This window comes from Lissotriton vulgaris, chromosome 2_1, assembly GCF_964263255.1.
Source record: "Lissotriton vulgaris chromosome 2_1, aLisVul1.2, whole genome shotgun sequence".
NCBI lineage: Eukaryota > Metazoa > Chordata > Amphibia > Caudata > Salamandridae > Lissotriton > Lissotriton vulgaris.
In genome coordinates, this window is record NC_141687.1 from 64,787,775 (window position 1) to 64,805,126 (window position 17,352).

A 17,352-nucleotide genomic window follows, 5' to 3' on the forward strand; every position below is an offset into this window, starting at 1 on the left:
CAAAGGTTTTGTGAGATCGCAAACATCCCAAATCACAGAATATGGTCCTCCAAATAACATTTTTTAATGTACAAAGGCCCAATTAGAAATTCAGTAATCCATAACTGAATTGCAAATTGGGAGTGTGATTCGGTATTGGTAAGGGGCATTTGTAGTGCATCCCTTCCTAATACCGAATCGCTGTGGTATGGAGAATGTTTTGCAACCGAAATGAGGTTGCAAAACATTCACATTTTTCAACCTACATCAAGTAGGTGGTAACCCTTTACAAATGGAAACGGGCCCTGGGGAGCCATTCCCCTGTTAGAATATTTACAAAAACATTTGTGAAGAGCAGGCAGCGGTCTCACGCACCACTGCCTACTCTTTAAAAATTAAAAGAAAGCTTTTTTTTTCTTTTTCAAACAAATCCCATTTTCATACCTCTATTGGACACATGCTGTTACAACCACTACATGAAAAGTTCCCAGTCTCACTAAAATAAAATCCCATACCTCATATAGAATGCAATCTGCCAACAGACAAATTGCATCATCTCTCTCACATCATTCAACAAATACAGTGGACTCTCACAAGTGAGAGTTTATTTCCCAACATCTAATAGCATTACAACTCGCTGCACAGTTACTCATAAGTTAACTTTATAACTATTTGATAATTTTCTAGCATGTAGTGTAACATTAAAAAATCATCTTATATTAGGGCTAAATAAAATCTCCTATAACATCATATTGTTAACAGCCCATTAAACTTCTATCTTATCTTATGCTGGGACAAAATCTTGATCAATAAAATAAAAAAAAACGCTACAGATCAATTTAGTAAATTGAATCAGAAGAAACCAACAACCTGCTATCTTATGCTATGGAAAGCAGCAAGATACTGGTATCTTAAATCACGTCCACAAATGTTGTTACTGCTTATGCTGAATAGGTCACTGTCACTGTAAGAAATGTTTCACTAACACTATGACAGAACCAAACATCACAGTTTTTGACTTTGGGAAAATTTCTGTGCACAGCTTTTAACTTTGAGAAATGTTTCCGCAGCAACCCGACTCTAAGCGTCTTAACGGAGCGTAAAACCTTGCCTGCAAAGCACGTACCGCACTCTGAGCGTGACGGTACGTGGTAGCGCTTGGGTGCACTTGGCTATAAAAGCTGCACCCAATGTTCTAGAAGGCGGTTTGCCTTCCACTTTGTTCTCCGGACAGGACCGGCTTGGGAGAGGCTCCTTTAACTTACCTGGGATTCAGAGCGTTCATCTGCAACCTCTGACTCCAGCCTGGCCTTGGAAATCTCTTTGCTCTCAAGGACAAAACCAACCCTGCAATGAACAAAGAAAGAAGTTAAGTGCATTTTAAATTTAATAGGCGCCCATCGCAAGAAATCTACAAAAATGCTTTTTGGACAATTTTTGGAACTTTTTTTCATTAAGGAATAATTAAGAATATTTCGAAACCATTTCTTAAACATATTTAGAAGAGTATTTTAGGACATGTTTACTGAGCAATGTGTTATTGTCTGTAGAAGGGACATTAGGACAAGTAATATAAAGAGTAGTAAATTTAAAAGAATTTAGTACAAGTACAGTCTGGAATTAAATATTTGGCTAAACTAGAACGTATAAGTAATTCCTAATTGTTTACAGTGCAAAGACAACCTAGAGACAAGTTCAGACAAGCACAGAAGAAGCTCATCAAGAGACATGACCAAACAATCCACATTTACACAAGTCATACTGGGTGCAAAACAAGACATCTACTGATCGCAGGTAGGAGACCAGACATATTTCTTTGGAAAGACCATAACAGTAGTCTGAAGAAGTCTTAGCAGAATTGTGAGGAAATTCTACAGAGTCTTAGTTCTTCCGTTGTTGTTTCGCAGGTCGACAGCAAGAACCCACAGCACCCAGTACCCCGGCCTTCCTCCCTAGCTTCTAATTTATTCCTTGTTGTAAGTTTCAAAGCACAAGCTTTAAGTAAGTTATTTGGGAAGTTGGTCCCTTGCGTCCCTGCGAAATCCTACAACGTCAAAGTAGACATCTAAGGTAAGGGACGTCGGGGTTACTTGACAGAAGGCAAAGCCCACAAAAATAATTTTGCCTGAACGCAATGGATTAACCTTCACAAATATCTTTGCAGGACATAGCAACTATGTTACAAGACATTAAAATAGAAAACACAGCCTTACGTAGAGATTTATCTACGTTGCAGGATGCCATTCATAAACCTGTTCTAAAACCTGCAACCTTTCAACCAACGTTATCTGCTTCAGCCTCCTCTTCTCAAACTACTCCAACGCGGATTCATGTAATAACCCCAGTGCCTGTTCCCCTTGCGCAACCAGAAAGGTTTTATGGTGACTGTAACAAATTCACCATATTCATGAACCAATGTCATTTACATTTCTTAGCTAAAGCAATTGCTTTCCCAGATGACTCCTCCTTATCTCGGAGGGGACACAGCCCTTTGGTCAGTCCCGCTAGTAGAAAGGAATTATCCAATTTTATACAATTTTAGGAATTTTGCACAAGCAATGAAAAAGATATTTGCTAAACACGTCTTTGTGCAATCAGCAGATAACGAGTTACTGAATTTAAAACAAGGATCTTCAGATCTTCTTAATTATATTTCAGTCTTCAATCGTTTGGTTTTAGAAGCTGATTGGCCTTATGATAAAAGAGTTTTCCTCTTTTACAGAGGGTTAAGAGAAGAATTAAAAGATATGAAAATGCAAATTCTGGAACCACCAAATGATATAAACGAATTCATAGACCTGGTGGTTAAATTAAGTCACAGATTGTCTGAAAGAAGAGGGGAAAAAGGTAAATCAGATCATAAAGTAATTTTGTTTAAAGAAAAAATTAATAACCCTAAAGAAGTTAATACCAAATAGGATGCTGTAGAACCTTGCAGATTGGTACTATCCGAGGGCCTCTCTCAAAAGAAGAAAAAGAAAAAAGGCGCAAGTTAAACCAGTGCCTTTATTGTGGTAAAACTGGCCATTTTGTTGAGGAATGTCCTCTACGTCCTGATAAAAGCAAACTAAAAAGTTCAGATGTAGCCTTAACTGAAGTGCAATCGGGAACCTTGGACACTCGAAAAAAGACGAGGTCAGTTTGTTGAGTGCAATTTCTAATTTGGCCTTCACTGTGCCACCTCTTGGTTGCCAAAATCTTTGTATTAAAATTACTCTTACCAATTCAAGTAGCTCTTGGGCGGTAAATGCACTTGTAGACTCCGGAGCTACAGGAAATTTGATAGACGCTCAGTTTTTGAGTACCCTTAGGATTAAAACAGAGGACAAAAGCCATCCAGAAATTGTTCAGGCATTGGACGGTAAAGAACTTACTTCAGGACTCATTCGACAAAGGACTGAACTTCTAGAAATGAAGAGCTCCCCAAATAACAAAGAAGCTATAGCCCTTGACATAATAGACGCACCACCGTTTATATTGATTTGGGGAATTCCATGGTTAGTTAAACACAATCCCAAAATTGACTAGGTAAAAAAGACAATCACATTCAACTCTATTCATTGCAGCACTTACTTTCTTCCACATCATTTGGAAGAAGAGGTAGTTCAAGGATTCGACTTTACAAATGGTTTGCAGAGGGTTTTATTGCTAGAAGGAGTCCCAATGGATTATTTGGATTAACAGATGTGTTTGACAAGAAGAAAGCGAACACTCTTCCCCCTCATAGGGATTTTGATTGTAGAATCAATCAAGTTCCAGGTTTACTTTGCAGTGCAGTAAATGAACACCTAAGAGAATATTTAGATGATTACTTAGCAAATGGTTTTATTCGACACTCCAAATCCCCGGTCTCATCTTCTCTTTTTTTTATTCCTAAGAAGGGCGGAGAACTTCGCTCGTGCATCGATTATAGAGCCTTAAATAATGTAACAAACAAGAATAGGAACCCTTTACCTCTTATTCCAACTTTATTAGGTCAGGTAAAACAAGCTACGATTTATTCTAAATTGGATTTCTGTGTAGGTTACCATCTTGTAAGGGTCCGTGAGGGCGACGAATGACAAACTGCGTTTCTCACCAAATTCGGCCTTTTTGAATACCAAGTTATGCCCTTCGGACTCTGTAATGCTCCTGCAGCTTTCCAATTTTTTTATAAATGAAGTTTTACTGCTTATGCTGAATAGGTCACTGTCACTGTAAGAAATGTTTCATTAACACTATGACAGAACCAAACATCACAGTTTTTGACTTTGGGAAAATTTCTGTGCACAGCTTTTAACTTTGAGAAATGTTTCCGAAGCAACCCGACTCTAAGCGTCTTAACGGAGCGTAAAACCTTGCCTGCAAAGTATGTACCGCACTCTGAGCGTGACGGTACGTGGTAGCGCTTGGGTGCGCTTGGCTATAAAAGCTGCACCCAATGTTCTAGAAGGCGGTTTCCCTTCCACTTTGTTCTCCGGACAGGACCGGCTTGGGAGAGGCTCCAGGAACTTACCTGGGATCCAGAGCGTTCATCTGCAACCTCTGACTCCAGCCTGGCCTTGGAAATCTCTTTGCTCTCAAGGACAAAACCAACCCTGCAATGAACAAAGAAAGAAGTTAAGTGCATTTTAAATTTGATAGGCGCCCATCGCAAGAAATCTACAAAAATGCTTTTTGGACAATTTTTGGAACTTTTTTCATAAAAGGAACAATCTTGTTTTCACAGAAAACATTACTAGTGCCATTAAGGAATATCGATGTTTGTTCTGCCGTCTATATAGTGGATATCCTAGGATAGGAATCCAGTGATCAGTCCCTCTGGGATAGAAATGCATCCCAAAAAGATAGAAGCATTAAGCACTTGGCCTAAACCAACTTCAGTAAAAACAGATTCAGAGATTCTTAGGCTTTGCAAACTTTTATCGTCGGTTTGTTCAGAACTTTTCACACATAATAACACAGATAACTAGTCTCCTCTGAAAGGGAGTTAAGTTTGATTAGACTAGTGCTGCAGAAAAAGCTTTTCAACAATTAAAGAACATTTTTACTACAGCCCCCATTTTGAGTCATCCTGATCCAACACAACCTTACATAGTTGAAGTTGATGCTTCTCAATTCGCCCTAGGAGGCATATTGTCACAACAAAACAAGGACACAGGACAAATGCACCCAATAGCTTATTATTCTAGAAAACTGTCTTCAGGAGAACAAAATTATGCAATTGCAGACAAGGAATTATTGGCAATAAAAGCAGTTTTTGAAGAATGGTGCCATTACTTGTTAGGAGCACGTCATCCTGTGACTATTTACACTGAACATAGAAACTTACAAGCCTTAATGTCAGTCAAAACTTTATCATCTAGACAATTGAGATTGTCTTTATTTTTCAATGATTATAATTTTGTAATCACCTCTAGGCCTGGAAAAGAAAATTTAAAGGCAGATGCTTTGTCTCGGATTAGTGAGTTAGAAAATGACGAAATTCCAAGACCTTTATTACCTACAAAATATTTTCAAGCTAGTCTTATTTGTGATGTAATAACTGATATCAAAAAGACATTGGAGGAAAAAGAGGTAGAAAAATAGAAAGAAGAATATAAATTTGCAAGAAAGAGACAAACTTCTGTTTCTAAACGATCAAATTATTGTACCATCACCTGAAACTCAAGAATCTATTTTGAAGCTACATCATGATACTCTCTTGTCAGCCCATCCAGGTGTTACTAAAACTTATGAAGTCATAAAAAGAAGGCTTTGGTGGCCTTCCATGTTCAAAGACGTACAAGAATTTGTGGAAACCTGCAATATATGTATTCAAAACAAATCTTCTCACCAAGCCCCTAGTGGTCTACTTAGCTCTTTACCAGTTCCACCTCAACCATGGCATACCATATCTTTAGATTTCATAGTTGATCTTCCACCAACAAAAAAGGATACCACCATTTTGAAAGTGGTGGATCAATTGTCATGAATGGCACATTTTACCTTTAATGAAACTCCCAACTGCTAAAGAGTTAGCACAAATTGTAATGACCAACATTGTACGCTTACATGGAATTCCAAGTGGTAATCACTGATAGGGGTTCTCAATTTATATCTCATGTCTGGCAAAATTTGAGTACTTTATTGAACGTGGAAGTCAAATTATCATCTAGTAATCATCCTCAAATGGATGGTTTGACGGAACGTACCAATCAAACAATTGAACAATTTCCCAGGTATATGTTAACTAATTTAGATGATGACTGGTCAGATCTTTTAAGTGCTTTAGAATTCGCTTATAATAATGCTGAACATTTGTCTATAAAAATGTCTTCTTTTTTTTGCAACTATGGATTTCATCCTAAAATCATTCCAGGGAATTTGGATTCTGTAAATATAGTATCTTCAATTCATGACCTTATCTCGAAGATAACATCTGTTCATTCCGAGGCACAATACAATTTAGCAAAAACAAAAGAAAGTCAAAAAGAGACAGCAGACAAGAATAGATCAGTTCAACCCTCATATGTTATTGGGGACAAAGTATGGTTCAGCACAAGAAATTTAAGGCTAAAAGGATGTAAAAAATGTAATCCTCGATTTATTGGACCCTTTCATATAGAAAAAGTTATAAATCCGGTTTGTGTAATGTTAACTCTCCATCTTCATCACCGTTTTCATCTGTTTTTTTATGTATCTTTACTAAAGCCATACAACTCAAAGGCTCGAATGATTAGGCCCCCCTCCTCCAATAGAAGTTGATGGTCACCCAGAATTCGAGGTAAAATCAATTCTGGATTGCAGAAGAATTCGGGGAAAACTTTTTTATGTGGTCGATTGGAAGGGTCCAGAAGAACGATCCTGGGAACCGTTAAATAATTTAACTAATGCTCCCAGATTGATAAAAGCATTTCATACTCGCTGTCCAAACAAACCAAAAACCAATCCCAAGAGTTTTAAGAGGAGTCTTGAGAGGGGAGTACTGTCATGAAACATAAACTAAGACCTACCTTTCCTTGTAAAGGAGCCACTTAGCACCCACAGTATACATGGCGCTCGTGTTTATATTTCACCATCAGAAAACCCACCCCTTTCCTGTGCACCAGCACCCCTTGTCAGTATGATTGGTGTATACTTGTGATATATTTCTTGGTGTGTTTAATTTAGAGATCGTTAAGTTTGTGGAAAGGGCTTTAAGTAATTTGACATTGTATTCCCTCTCTGAAATACCAAAGCGTGATTGTCGTGTAATAATCTGCAGTGTTTAAATGAATCTTCGAATTTGTTTAAGGTCTGCGGTTTATCAAGGCACAGTTTTTGACTTTGGGAACGCTTCTTTGCACAGTTTTTAACTTTGAGAAATGTTTCCGCAGCTGCCCGACTCTAAGCGTCTTAACAGAGCGGAAAACTTGCCTGCAATGCACGAACCGCACTCTGAGCGTGACGATACGTGGTAACGCTTGGGTGCAGCTGGCTATAAAAGCCGCACCCAATGTTCTAGAAGGCGCTTTGCCTTCCACTTTATTCTCCGGACAATATCGGCTTGGGAGAGGCTTCAGGAACTTACCTGAGTTTCCGGGATTCCGAGCGTTCATCTGCGACCTTTGTCTCCAGCCTGGCGTTGGAAATCTCTTCGCTCTCAAGAACAAAACCAACCTTGCAATGAACAAAGAAAGAAGTTAAGTGCATTTTGAATTTAATAGGCGCCCATCGCAAGAAAGCTACAAAAATGCTTTTTGGACAATTTTTTGAACTTTTTTCATAAAAGGAACAATCTCGTTTTCACAGAAAACATTACTAGTGCCATTAAGGAATAATTAAGAATATTTAGAAACCATTTGTTATACATCTTTAGAAGAGTGTTTTAGGACATGTTTACCCAGCAATGTGTTATTGTCTGTAGAATTTCTTTCTACCCCTTGTCTTTTATGAGGTGAAACTGGATCATCAGGGACATTAGGACAAGTAATATAATAAGAAGTAAGTTTAACAGAGTTTAGTACAAGTACAGTCTGGAATTAAGTATTTGGCTAAACTAGATTGTATAAGTAATTCCTAATTGTTTTACAGTGCTAAGACAACCAAGAGACAAGTGCAGACAAGCACAGAAGAAGTTAGAAAAAAAACAGTATGCAGTTCCTAACAGTGGGTGCAGGATTTTAGAAGTGTTAGGTGCGGACGCTCAAGGAGATCCGGAGATTACAAGATGGTATGGAGAGGGCACCTCTCCTTCAGAAAAAGACCCTCACAGACGCAGCCAGCTAGGTGTCTTGCTTCATCGTCGGGTCTGCTCCTTATCGGGTCGGCGGTGCAATACCCCTTCAGGCACCAGTGATGGGGCCTACTTGGCGGAGATCTTTTTTCCTTAATGCCGGTGGGTGAGGTGCGTTTGAGGGCCCTAAGAGAGTGTAGGTATAACTGAAGTGTAAGTAATGACAAGTAAAATAGGGCAGGAGGTCCACTCAGAACAATTTTAATGACTGTGGCCCCTGTCCTAGTTAAAAATACGACAAGACGCGTATCTTCACTCTGAGGATGTGGAGTATACATGCTTGTGAAATCAGGTCAAATGCAAAAACAATTGATGGACAGCATGCAGAACAATGTCATACATTCACCCCAGTACAGAGATCTGGGCCTAAATCCATGGTCTTTTTTGCACTCCACACCACCCCAGTTCAGACATGGCTATATGCAAATTAGCCTTGACCCTGTGCCTCATGGGAACAGTCCAGCCCGAACTGCCAAGCCATGTCTTTCCTGGACCGGAATCAAGCATCCTAGGACTGGTTTCTTGCTATCAGCCGTCTTTAGCCAGTATAGCTGGACTCCAGTGGTGTGGAGAGCATGGGACTCATATCTGAGCATACTTATCCTACTCGGGGTGACAAATGCAAAAACAACAATTGATGGACAGAATGCAGAACAATGTCATACATTCACCCCAGTACAGAGACCTGGGCCTAAATCCATCGTTTTTTTGCACTCCACACCACCCCAGTTCAGACATGGCTATATGCAAATCAGCCTTGACCCCTTGCCTCATGGGAACAGTCCAGCCCGAACTGCCAAGACATGTCTTTCCTGGACCGGAATCAAGCATCCTAGGACCGGTTTCTGGCTATCAGCCGTCTTCAGCCAGGATAGCTTGACTCCAGTGGTGTGGAGAGCATGGGACTCACGTATGAGCATACCAATCCCACTCGGGGTGATAAATGCAAAAACAACAATTGATGGACAGAATGCAGAACAATGTCATACTTTCACCCCAGTACAGAGATCTGGGCCTAAATCCATTGTTTTTTTGCACTCCACACCACCCCAATTCAGAAATGGCTATATGCTAATCAGCTTTGACCCTGTGCCTCATGGGAACAGTCCAGCCCGAACTGCCAAGCCATGTCTTTTCTGGACCAGAATCAAGCATTCTAGGACCGGTTTCTGGCTATCAGCCATCTTCGGCCAGGATAGCTTGACTCCAGTGGTGTGGAGAGCATGGAACTCACGTCTGAGCATGCCCATCCCACTCGGGGTGACAAATGCAAAAACAACAATTGTTGGACAGAATGCAGAACAATGTCATACATTCACTCCAGTACAGAGATCTGGGCCTAAATCCATCGTTTTTTTGTACTCCACACCACCCCAGTTCAGACATGGCTATATGCAAATCAGCCTTGACCCTGTGCCTCATGGAAACAGTCCAGCCCGAACTGCCAAGCCATGTCTTTCCTGGACCGGAATCAAGCATCCTACGACCGGTTTCTGGCTATCAGCCATCTTCAGCCAGGATAGCTTGACTCCAGTGGTGTGGAGAGCATGGGACTCACTTCTGAGCATACCCATCCCACTCGGTGTGAAAAAAAGCAAAAACAACAATTGATGGACAGAATGCAGAACAATGTCATACATTCACCCCAGTACAGAGATCTGGGCCTAAATCCATCGTTTTTTTGTACTCCACACCACCCCAGTTCAGACATGACTATATGCAAATCAGCCTTTACCCTGTGCCTCATGGGAACAGTCCAGCCCGAACTGCCAAGTCATGTCTTTCCGGTACCGGAAACAAGCATCCTAGGACCGGTGTCTGGCTATCAGCCGTCATCAGTCAGGATAGCTTGACTCCAGAGGTGTGGAGAGCATGGGACTCACATGTCTGAGCATACCCATCCCATTCGGGGTGACAAATGCAAAAACAACAATTGATGGACAGAATGCAGAACAATGTCATACATTCACCCCAGTACAGGGATCTGGACCTAAATCCATCGCTTTTTTGCACTCCACACCACCCCACTTCAGACATGGCTATATGCAAATCAGTCTTGACCCTGTGCCTCATGGGAACAGTCCAGCCCGAACTGCCAAGCCATGTCTTTCCTGGACCCGAATCAAGCATCCTAGGACGGGTTTCTGGCTTTTAGCAGTCTTCAGCCAGGATAGCATGACTCCAGTGGTGTGGAGAGCATGGGACTCACGTCTGTGCATACCCATCCCACTGGGGGTGACAAATGCAAAAACAACAATTGATGGACAGAATGCAGAACAATGTCATACATTCACCCCAGTACAGAGATCTGGGCCTAAATCTATTGTTTCTTTTTTCTCCACACCACCCCAGTTCAGACATGGCTATATGCAAATCAGCCTTGACCCTGTGCCTCATGGGAACAGTCCAGCCCGAACTGCCAAGCCATGTCTTTCCTGGACCGGAATCAAGCATCCTAGGACCGGTTTCTGGCTATCAGCGGTCTTCAGCCAGGATAGCTTGACTCCAGTGGTGTGAAGAGCATAGGACTCACGTCCGAGCATACCGATCCTACTCGAGGTGACAAATGCAAAAAAAATAATTGATGGACAGAATGCAGAACAATGTCATACATTCACCCCAGTACAGAGATCTGGGCCTAAATCCATTGTTTTTTTTCACTCCACACCACCCCAGTTCAGACATGGCTATATGCAAATCAGGCTTGACCCTGTGCTTTATGGGAACAGTCCAGCCCGAACTGCCAAGCCATGTCTTTCCTGGACCAGAATCAAGCATCCTAGGACGGGTTTCTGGCTTTTAGCAGTCTTCAGCCAGGATAGCATGACTCCAGTGGTGTGGAGAGCATGGGACTCACGTCTGTGCATACCCATCCCACTGGGGGTGACAAATGCAAAAACAACAATTGATGGACAGAATGCAGAACAATGTCATACATTCACCCCAGTACAGAGATCTGGGCCTAAATCTATTGTTTCTTTTTTCTCCACACCACCCCAGTTCAGACATGGCTATATGCAAATCAGCCTTGACCCTGTGCCTCATGGGAACAGTCCAGCCCGAACTGCCAAGCCATGTCTTTCCTGGACCCGAATCAAGCATCCTAGGACGGGTTTCTGGCTTTTAGCAGTCTTCAGCCAGGATAGCATGACTCCAGTGGTGTGGAGAGCATGGGACTCACGTCTGTGCATACCCATCCCACTGGGGGTGACAAATGCAAAAACAACAATTGATGGACAGAATGCAGAACAATGTCATACATTCACCCCAGTACAGAGATCTGGGCCTAAATCTATTGTTTCTTTTTTCTCCACACCACCACAGTTCAGACATGGCTATATGCAAATCAGCCTTGACCCTGTGCCTCATGGGAACAGTCCAGCCCGAACTGCCAAGCCATGTCTTTCCTGGACCGGAATCAAGCATCCTAGGACCGGTTTCTGGCTATCAGCGGTCTTCAGCCAGGATAGCTTGACTCCAGTGGTGTGAAGAGCATAGGACTCACGTCCGAGCATACCGATCCTACTCGAGGTGACAAATGCAAAAAAAATAATTGATGGACAGAATGCAGAACAATGTCATACATTCACCCCAGTACAGAGATCTGGGCCTAAATCCATTGTTTTTTTTCACTCCACACCACCCCAGTTCAGACATGGCTATATGCAAATCAGGCTTGACCCTGTGCTTTATGGGAACAGTCCAGCCCGAACTGCCAAGCCATGTCTTTCCTGGACCAGAATCAAGCATCCTAGGACCGGTTTCTGGCTATCAGCCGTCTTCAGCCAGGATAGCTTGACTCCAGTGGTGTGAAGAGCATGGGACTCACGTCCGAGCATACCCATCCCACTCGGGGTGACAAATGCAAAAACAACAATTGATGGACAGAATGCAGAACAATGTCATAGATTCACCCCAGTACAGAGATCTGGGCCTAAATCCATCGTATTTTTGCACTCCACACCACCCCAGTTCAGACATGGCTATATGCAAATCAGCCTTGACCCTGCGCCTCATGGGAACAGTCCAGCCCGAACTGCCAAGCCATGTCTTTCCTGGACCGGAATCAAGCATCATAGGACCGGTTTCTGGCTATCAGCCGCCTTCAGCCAGGATGGCTTGACTCCAGTGGTGTGGAGAGCATGGGACTCACGCCTGAGCATACCCATCCCACTCGGGGTGACAAATGCAAAAACAACAATTGATGGACAGAATGCAGAACAATGTCTAACACTCACCCCAGCACAAAGATCTGGGCCTAAATCCATGGTCTTTTTTGCACTCCACACCACCCCAGTTCAGACATTGCTATATGCAAATCAGCCTTGACCCTGTGCCTCATGAGAACAGTCCAGCCCGAACTGCCAAGGCATGTCTTTCCTGGACCGGAATCAAGCATCCTAGGAATGGTTTCTTGCTATCAGCCGTCTTTAGCCAGTGTGGCTTGACTCCAGTGTTGTGGAGAGCATGGGACTCACGTCTGAGCATACCCATCCCACTCGGGGTGACAAATGCAAAAACAACAATTGATGGACAGAATGCAGAACAATGTCATACATTCACCCCAGTACAGAGATCTGGGCCTAAATCCATTGTTTCTTTGCACTCCACACCACCCCAGTTCAGACATGGCTATATGCAAATCAGCCTTGACCCTGTGCCTCATGGGAACAGTCCAGCCCGAACTGCCAAGCCATATCTTTCCTGGACCGGAATCAAGCATCGTAGGACCGGTTTCTGACTGTCAGCCGCCTTCAGCCAGGATAGCTTGACTCCAGTGGTGTGGAGAGCATGGGACTCACGTCTGAGCATACCCATCCCACTCGGGGTGACAAATGCAAAAACAACAATTGATGGACAGAATCCAGAACAATGTCTAACACTCACCCCAGTACAGAGATCTGGGCCTAAATCCATGGTCTTTTTTGCACTCCACACCACCCCAGTTCAGACATGGGTATATGCAAATCAGCCTTGACCCTGTGCCTCATGGGAACAGTCCAGCCCGAACTGCCAAGCCATGTCTTTCCTGGACTGGAATCAAGCATCCTAGGACTGGTTTCTTGCTATCAGCCGTCTTTAGCCAGTATGGCTGGACTCCAGTGGTGTGAAGAGCATGGGACTCACATTTGAGCATACCCATCCCACTCGGGGTGATGAATGCAAAAACAACAATTGATGGACAGAATGCAGAACAATGTCATACATTCACCCCAGTACAGAGATCTGGGCCTAAATCCATTGTTTTTTTGCACTCCACACCACCCCAGTTCAGACATGGCTATATGCTAATCAGCCTTGACCCTGTGCCTCATGGGACCAGTCCAGCCCGAACTGCCAAGCCATGTCTTTCCTTGACAGGAATCAAGCATCCTAGGACCGGTTTCTGGCTATCAGCCATCTTCAGCCAGGATAGCTTGACTCTAGTGGTGTGGAGAGCATGGGACTCACGTCTGAGCATACCCATCCCACTCGGGTGACAAATGCAAAAACAACAATTGATGGACAGAATGCTGATTAATGTCATACATTCACCCCAGTACAGAGATCTGGGCCTAAATCCATCGTTTTTTTGCACTCCACACCACCCCAGTTCGACATGGCTAAATGCAAATCAGCCTTGACCCTGTGCCTCATGGGAACAGTCCAGCCCAAACTGCCAAGCCATGTCTTTACTGGACCCGAATCAAGCATCCTAGGACCGGTTTCTGGCTATCAGCCGTCTTCAGCCGGGATAGCTTGACTCCAGTGGTGTGGAGAGCATGGGACTCACGTCTGAGCATACCCATCCCACTTGAGGTGACAAAGGCAAAAACATCAATTGATGGACAGAATGCAGAACAATGTCATACATTCACCCCAGTACAGAGGTCTGGGCCTAAATCCATCGTTTTTTTGCACTCCACACCCCCCAGTTCAGACATGGCTATAAGCAAATCAGCGTTGACGCTGTGCCTCATGGGAACAGTCCATCCCGAACTGCCAAGCCATGTCTTTCCTGGACTGGAATCAAGCATCCTAGGACCTGTTTCTGGCTATCAGCCATCTTCAGCCAGGATAGCTTGACTCCAGTGGTGTGAAGAGCATGGGACTCACATATGAGCATATCCATCCCACTCGGGGTGATGAATGCAAAAACAACAATTGATGGACAGAATGCAGAACAATGTCATACATTCACCCCAGTACAGAGATCAGGGCCTAAATCCATTGTTTTTTTGTACTCCACACCACCCCAGTTCAGACATGGTTATATGCAAATCAGCCTTGACCCTGTGCCTTATGGGAACAGTCCAGCCCGAACTGCCAAGTCATGTCTTGCCGGGACCGGAAACAAGCATCCTAGGACCGGTTTCTGGCTATCTGCCGTCATCAGCCAGGATAGCTTGACTCCAGTGGTGTGGAGAGCATGGGACTCACATGTCTGAGCATACCCATCCCACTCGGGGTGACAAATGCAAAAACAAAATTGATGGACAGAATGCAGAACAATGTCATACATTCACCCCAGTACAGAGATCTGGGCCTAAATCCATCGTTTTTTTGCACTCCACACCACCCCAGTTCAGACATGGCTATATGCAAATCAGTCTTGACTCTGTGCCTCATGGGAACAGTCCAGCCCGAACTGCCAAGCCATATCTTTCCTGGACCCGAATCAAGCATCCTAGGACCGGTTTCTGGCTATCAGCCGTCTTCAGCCAGGATAGCTTGACTCCAGTGATGTGAAGAGAATGGGACTCAAGTCCGAGCATACCCATCCCACTCGGGGTGACAAATGCAAAAACAACAATTGATGGACAGAATGCAGAACAATGTCATACATTCACCCCAGTACAGAGATCTGGGCCTAAATACATCGTTTTTTTGCACTCCACACCACCCCAGTTCAGACATGGCTATATGCAAATTAGCCTTGACCCTGTGCCTCATGGGAACAGTCCAGCCCAAACTGCCAAGCCATGTCTTTCCTGGACCCGATTCAAGCATCCTAGGACCGGTTTCTGGCTATCAGCTGTCTTCAGCATGGATAGCTTGACTCCAGTGATGTGGAGAGCATGGGACTCACGTCTGAGCATACCCATCCCACTCGGGGTGACAAATGCAAAAACAACATTTGATGGACAGAATGCAGAACAATGTCATACATTCACCTCAGTACAGAGATCTGGGCCTAAATCCATCATTTCTTTGCACTCCACACCCCCCAGTTCAGACATGGCTATATGCAAATCAGCCTTGACCCTGTGCCTCATGGGAACAGTCGAGCCCGAACTGCCAAGCCATGTCTTTTCTGGACCGGAATCAAGCATCCAAGGACCTGTTTCTGGCTATCAGCCATCTTCAGCCAGGACAGCTTGACTCCAGTGGTGTGGAGAGCATGGGACTCACGTCTGAGCATACCCTTCCCACTCGGGGTGACAAATGCAAAAACAACAATTGATGGACAGAATGCAGAACAATGTCATACATTCAACCCAGTACAGAGATCTGGGCCTAAATCCATCGTTTTTTTGCACTCCACACCCCCCAGTTCAGACATGGCTATATGCAAATCAGCCTTGACCCTGTGCCTCATGGGAACAGTCCAGCCCGAACTGCCAAGTCATGTCTTTCCGGGACCGGAAACAAGCATCCTAGGACCCGTTTCTGGCTATCAGCCGTCATCAGCCAGGATAGCTTGACTCCAGTGGTGTGGAGAGCATGGGACTCACACGTCTGAGCATACCCATCCCACTCTGGGTGACAAATGCAAAAACAACAATTGATGGACAGAATGCAGAACAATGTCATACATTCACCCCAGTACAGAGATCTGGGCCTAAATCCATTGTTTCTTTGCACTCCACATCACCCCAGTTCAGACATGGCTATATGCAAATCAGTCTTGACTCTGTGCCTCATGGGAACAGTCCAGCCCGAACTGCCAAGCCATATCTTTCCTGGACCCGAATCAAGCATCCTAGGACCGGTTTCTGGCTATCAGCCGTCTTCAGCCAGGATAGCTTGACTCCAGTGGTGTGAAGAGAATGGGATTCAAGTCCGAGCATACCCATCCCACTCGGGGTGACAAATGCAAAAACAACAATTGATGGACAGAATGCAGAACAATGTCATACATTCACCTCAGTACAGAGATCTGGGCCTAAATCCATCGTTTCTTTGCACTCCACACCCCCCAGTTCAGACATGGCTATATGCAAATCAGCCTTGACCCTGTGCCTCATGGGAACAGTCGAGCCCGAACTGCCAAGCCATGTCTTTTCTGGACCGGAATCAAGCATCCTAGGACCTGTTTCTGGCTATCAGCCATCTTCAGCCAGGATAGCTTGACTCCAGTGGTGTGGAGAGCATGGGACTCACGTCTGAGCATACCCTTCCCACTCGGGGTGACAAATGCAAAAACAACAATTGATGGACAGAATGCAGAACAATGTCATACATTCAACCCAGTACAGAGATCTGGGCCTAAATCCATCGTTTTTTTGCACTCCACACCCCCCAGTTCAGACATGGCTATATGCAAATCAGCCTTGACCCTGTGCCTCATGGGAACAGTCCAGCCCGAACTGCCAAGTCATGTCTTTCCGGGACCAGAAACAAGCATCCTAGGACCCGTTTCTGGCTATCAGCCGTCATCAGCCAGGATAGCTTGACTCCAGTGGTGTGGAGAGCATGGGACTCACACGTCTGAGCATACCCATCCCACTCTGGGTAACAAATGCAAAAACAACAATTGATGGACAGAATGCAGAACAATGTCATACATTCACCCCAGTACAGAGATCTGGGCCTAAATCCATTGTTTCTTTGCACTCCACATCACCCCAGTTCAGACATGGCTATATGCAAATCAGCCTTGACCCTGTGCCTCATGGGAACAGTCCAGCCCGAACTGCCAAGCCATGTCTTTCCTAGACCGGAATCAAGCATCCTAGGACTGGTTTCTGGCTATCAGCCGACTTCAGCCAGGATAGCTTGACTCCAGTGGTGTGGAGAGCATGGGACTCACGTCTGAGCATACCCTTCCCACTCGGGGTGACAAATGCAAAAACAACAATTGATGGACAGAATGCAGAACAATGTCATACATTCAACCCAGTACAGAGATCTGGGCCTAAATCCATCGTTTTTTT